Source organism: Sphaeramia orbicularis, chromosome 20 (assembly GCF_902148855.1).
Source record: "Sphaeramia orbicularis chromosome 20, fSphaOr1.1, whole genome shotgun sequence".
In the NCBI taxonomy this organism is placed as follows: Eukaryota; Metazoa; Chordata; class Actinopteri; order Kurtiformes; family Apogonidae; genus Sphaeramia; species Sphaeramia orbicularis.
The window spans coordinates 25,648,905-25,654,970 of record NC_043976.1 but is presented as its reverse complement, the minus strand read 5'-3'; positions in this window follow the sequence as shown (position 1 = coordinate 25,654,970).

Sequence of the window (6,066 nt, the reverse complement as noted above, 5' to 3'; positions counted from 1 at the left end):
TAAAAATTATCACAGAATTCAACAGTTCTTTATTCAGGAACAGAGTGTGTTTACATCTGGAGACTGTGATCTTCTGTTTTTAGTTGGATCGTCTTTGGTTGTACTAATTGACGGGATTAACTGACAAAAATCAGGAAAGCATGGGGGCATAGTTTGATGTTTTTTGACAGTAAAATCCTTTCTCAGAGTAAAGAGGTATTTTTAGGTCATAAGCCTGTTTTTTTTTAGCTTGAAAATGTTTTAATTTATTTTAAACTTAGACGTGAAGTCTGACTCATAAGATCTGGTCCATGTTTAAGAAACCCCCTCCTGCTTGATTCTGTCGTGTACATCTGAACGTGTAAATCTATGAGACCGACTGCAGCTCTAAGGAATGATTGACAGCTGTGAGGCCCCGCCCCCTCACCTCTGGTTTATCTGTACAGCATTAATTCAGATATAGTTTAGCTGAAAAGTTAAGTTGCTTGAGTGAAACATTTTTATTTTTTACAGCCTGTGAAGTTGAAATACAGTATGTGTATTTTTTTTTTTTTTTTTTTTATCAAAATAGAAGTAGAAAAGTGATTTTTGTCTAAGAACCATGAGGCGTTTGGTTCATCATCTGCTCGGCACAAATCATGACTGTTCATCTTTTGGAAAAGTGTTGAAGCAGCTGAATCATGACGCAGACTGCACTTTGGTGCTGAAACACTCACATGCTGCGTTTTTCTATTTTATTCAACATTGGAGTTTTATTTTCTTTGTATTTTTTTGAATTTGTCTTTGCAACATTATTTTTTATCACAATAAAAAGGTATTGCCACAGATTATTAAGTGTTGTTATTTCCCAAACTACAGACACCTTTAGTAAATTACGAGACTAAACTATTAATTACATGTTAGTTAATGCTTAATAATATCTACAAACCGAGAAGACTTTTGACATTTTCTAAATTGCAATAAAATCTAAAAGTTGTTGAACCTGTATTTAAAAGAGAAGATTTCAGTGTTTCAACTGGTTTTGATGCCTGCAACACACACAAACAGCCTGGACGAAGGTGTGTTAACGTCTGTCCTTTTAAATTTTTAATATATTGTTCAATTGTTTTGTGGACACTGATTTAAGTGCATTTTTGGTGCATTCTTGCTGTTTACAAGCCTCAGACTATCACAGATTCTGCTGGCACACCTTTAACTTGTAACAGACGATGTTTTTTGTCTTTGACTTTTTTTTCACAATATTATGGACACGTTACTCTTTAATCAATTGTTTTCCGGCCACATGAACTAAAGGCAAAATTTGTTTAAAAGTCTACTAAAACTATTTGCCACATATAACTATTGAAACATTCAAACTTCATATAACATAAAGATGGGCTGCATTTTAATTTTCAGTTGAGGAAGAAAGGTCTGCAGAGGAATTTAGGAATTTTTATCTTTTTTTTTTTCCGCAATTTTCAGAAAGAAAAACCTGGATTAATGAAATGCATGGACCAGTGTCACCAATATATGATAATGTGTATATATAAGGTAAACTAGCTGTAGCGTAGACTCCTGTTGAGATGAGTTCAGGTCCAGACATTTTGGGGTGTTTACAGAGCTTCATCATTGTGTAATGATAATATTATTGCTAAAAAAAAAAATCCTTTATAAAATTTAAGTAAAAGGAAATGTCTGCAGTGACAGATGTTCCATTCTCTTACAAAGTCTGAGACAAAGTGGAGCTGTGTTTGTCCTTGTATAATCATGATCTTTTAACTTTTACCACTTGTGTTGCAGATCATAGAATCTGACACAACATGTATATTATATGAACTTTTCTGGTCTTATTTGAATTCTGTCCCAACTTTTTGGGTGAGTTATATGCAACAAAATCTCCAAAATCCAATTAAGTTGCTCTGAAGACTCTGAAAAGCATTTAAATAAAGGTTTAGGTGAATTAGCAATTTGCTCATAGTTGAGAAAATATCCCATCCTTGAAATGCATAGATGAATACCTTTTTTTGGATGAACACGTGTAAATGATTAAATTCATTAGTAAATGATTGTTTCTGCATTTACTAATGTTAAGTGTTTCTTATTGTAAAGTGGTATAAAAAAAAGAGTTCTTCTGTTTATGTTCTACCCTCAAAGTTTCATGAAAAGCAGAACACTTTTTTTTTATTATTAATAATCCTGCTGAAAGACAGGACAGAAAAGTAAAAAAAAAAAAAACTTCCTGCATCATAAATCTGTTTCCATTTGCTCTATACACATTCACTCTTTCATAACAAATAGCAAAAACCACCTGAAGTGATTCACCACAACATTTACCAGTGCGAAATTCCAAAATGGATATGAAATAATTGATAAAGAAACACCTAGTTATGATTTTGACCACATTATATGCAACAGAATACAATGCACAGACTGGGATCATAAAGAATAACACTATCACATCCTATATTATATACCATAGTTTTCTCTCATTTCACAGTTTTCAGAAGAGCTGTCAGTGTCCTTGAAGAGATAACTGCAAAGACTATTACAAAAGGTGATTATATTTGACATTAATCTGTAGTCCTTGGTAAAATGTTAAATGTTTTTTTGCACTAAAGTGCATAAATGTCACAGACTGCATGTCTCAGATGTGAAGACACAATGTTCTTTGGGGCTGCTCGAAGGCACCCACTCCATTTGAGAGACATTTTGTGTTTTATATCTGTAGCGGCTATTTGTCATCAAAATTAAATCAACTTAAAGATGACTGAACTTAAGACTTTAACATAACTCAAATAACCACTAGATGCACCATGGGTTTGTGGTTTACGCAGTCAAAAAATACAATGTCCATATCATTGATGTAGTTCGAGTGGTTTATTTTCAAAATTTTGCAGGCAAATAACAACGAAGGCCTTTTGTGCTGTCTCTCCTGCTCATCCTGTCTGATCGTCTGTGTGTCTGGTAAAAAACCATAGCCCCACACAGGTGCATGCTGGTCTAAGTTTGTGCTCCCTATTTATACTCAGGTGCCCACGGTCTAAACCAATAAGAAAACACAAAACAAAAAGGTGCTAAATACTAAAGAATGAAAACAATAACCATAAAAATAAAAAAAATACATTCTAAATATTAAACAAACAAAAATTAAACAATTAGCAAAAAAAAAAAAATACTAAGTTAGTAAACAAAAAAGGTAAATTAACTTTAAACAAAAAACTAAACCGACAAATAGCTCCTACAATATCATTATTTCTACGTCAAAACACCAGTTATTTTTTTCAGTTGTGTGTATTCATCCGCGCCACCAGGGGGCATCCTCTCTTTGTACCGCGGTGTCGCTGCTCTATTTACATGAGAAAAATAGACACAAAATAGGGCATTGTAGCTAATGAGAGGAAGCTAACATCCTACACTGAATTTAGGTGGAGTTCAACCCCTTTCTGTTTATTTATCTGTACCGTTAGGTTTTGCATCTTCACCATTTTGTAGCCAATTGGTGCAAAGTGATAAACTGTTGTTGGCTTGAGTTTATTTCGCCTTCTGTCTGCACATTAGCTGTCTGTTAGCAGGGAGTTCCAGACTGACTTCACGGTGAGTGTTTATTTATGCAAACATTATTTACATGGAGAACTGCTGCTAATACTGCAGTGGTGGTTAAAGTAAAACTGCGTATGTTATAAAAAGCCCATTGAAACCGTTTGAATTTATTATTATCAATTCTATCAAGTTTATCACTGAAAATCCTAATACTAAACAGTCTTGACAGTAAAATTAATATAATACAACATTAAAATGTGCGGTAACACTTTTGAACATAACACTGTCACATAGACGTGACACTTAATTTTAACTGTAGATTGAAATTGTGCAGAAACAGACATACCAGCTGAGGTGTTATTCAACTGAAAAGGCCAGTGGAATTTACCAAGAAAGTACAGAAATGAACTTTGTCAGAGGTAAGTTTATTACACCAATATTTATACTCATTCATTTGTGTCATGAATTGAAAATTGATATGAGAATTTGTCACCAGCGGTGTTTTAAATGTTAAACTAAACCTGTATGATCCTACCTTTAGCTTCAAATCTGGGAGGCATTAATATATTACTTTACATTTGGATGATTTTCCAGTGTATCTATAAGTTATAATTTGGAGCATTCAAAATTTCTGATATTTCAAGAAGTGCAAAGTTGAGCATGTTGTGACAGTTTTCAATATTGCCTGACTTGAAGTTTGAGCTCAATGAAATGTTTGAATACAACAAAATAATGTACAAATTTAAATCCATACAGTTAGACATACTCATCGGCTAAAATTTGCTTAGAGGTCTTATTTATGTCTTTGTGCATAAGAAATCAATATAAGTGAATCCACAAAAGGAACTTTGTGTTGGTAAATGCAAGTTATGCAAATTTACAGGATTTCAGTTCTGTTGCAACATGTTGATGGTCATATGAACTATGTTTTCAGGTCAAAAATGTCCAATTTCATCACAATTAATGCTATATTTTCATGTCACAAATGGCCAAGTTATATTTTAACTGAATTTACCTGAAAAACAAACATTCTATTCTTTTAGATTCCCCAATTTTTCTTACAAGATTATATACTACATATCACGTTTTATTTTTACAGGTTGCAATATGGAGTATGGTGCTGATCCATCCTGCTTATGTTACGCCAATACATACATTAAGAATGTCACACGTCACTTTTTAAATCAACAGTTTTCTAATAATAAGCATTTTATAAAGAAATGACAATTCTATGTTGTTATTTACTCTTTAGTATGATGATAAACTATACAATAAATAATTCTGATCCTAGTTTTTACACAGGGATCATTTGTGGAAACGGTGACATGACTGCCGAGCATCAGTATGATGGGATCTGTAACAACCATGTCACATCCGTCCACTGCCACATTTTGTGTTTTTGTTAAACTGTTATTGTTTTAGATCTACAATACCAACATTTATGAATAAGAAGATAATTAGCAATAGTAAGTATATAAGTTTATTACTAATAAAATACTGGTACTGACCAGATCATCATGGGTAATGTCACGTCCGTCCACCAGCAAAAGTTTTCACATACACGTGCTATTCAAAATCCAACATTTCTGAAAATATAGCTTCCACTGTCAAATAATATCAGTAGTCTGTGCACAAATGTATTAGCATTATTTCAACACAGTTCAGTGCATTTCTTACAACTTTTTTTAAATTCTTTTTTGACAAAAATGGCCACTCATTTGACCCCCTAAGTAAATTTTAGCCGTCATAAAATAAGTACTTTTGTCATGTCATAATGTTATATTTATTATGATGATCCATCCAAGGTTTTAGAATGCATCCCCCAGCAGGCAAGGTGAGATCAGGCAGCAGTGAATCCTTCACAGGAAAGGGTGCACACATTCCTGGCTGTGTGAGGGTATCAGTCTGCCTGCCACTGCAACTGTCAGGTGGCTTGTAAACTTTGACCGGGTAGTTCAGTGATTTGTATAGGCTCTATACAAAACTGAACTGAACTGCACAGACTCTATGTGTCACAAATATGGAAGTTTTTGTTGGTATTTTTGCATTATTTCTCTATAAAAACATGGATATCCTTTGATGAAAAAAAGTATGACTCACAGAATAAACAAAAAATCTAGATAAATAAAAAACATTAGCCGAAATAACTTAAATGGGAAGAATCTAGGGTATAATTCCACAAAATGTATAATTTGGATTCAGTATGTACAGGTTGGAAGTACACTTTTTGTGCAGGTAATCTAGATTCTGGTATTTTTTGGAAAAAACAATGCATCAAAGAAAAATTAACATTTTGATAAAGATGTGTTCCATTTTGAATGAAACATGAATACAATTATTAAAGCCCATATTGAGAGCCATATACTGTAGATGTCCCATTTACAAAGACAAACATCAAGACCCACTTTATCCCATTTTGAATACTCCCTGTGTGGAGGTCACGTCAGGTACTCTTCTAATCAGATACTTTTTATTCTAACCCATACAGAAATCGCATTACTTATGTTTGAATAATAAACAATTCAAAAGAGTTAAAAAAATGACATTATTTTATAGAGACTTCTTACA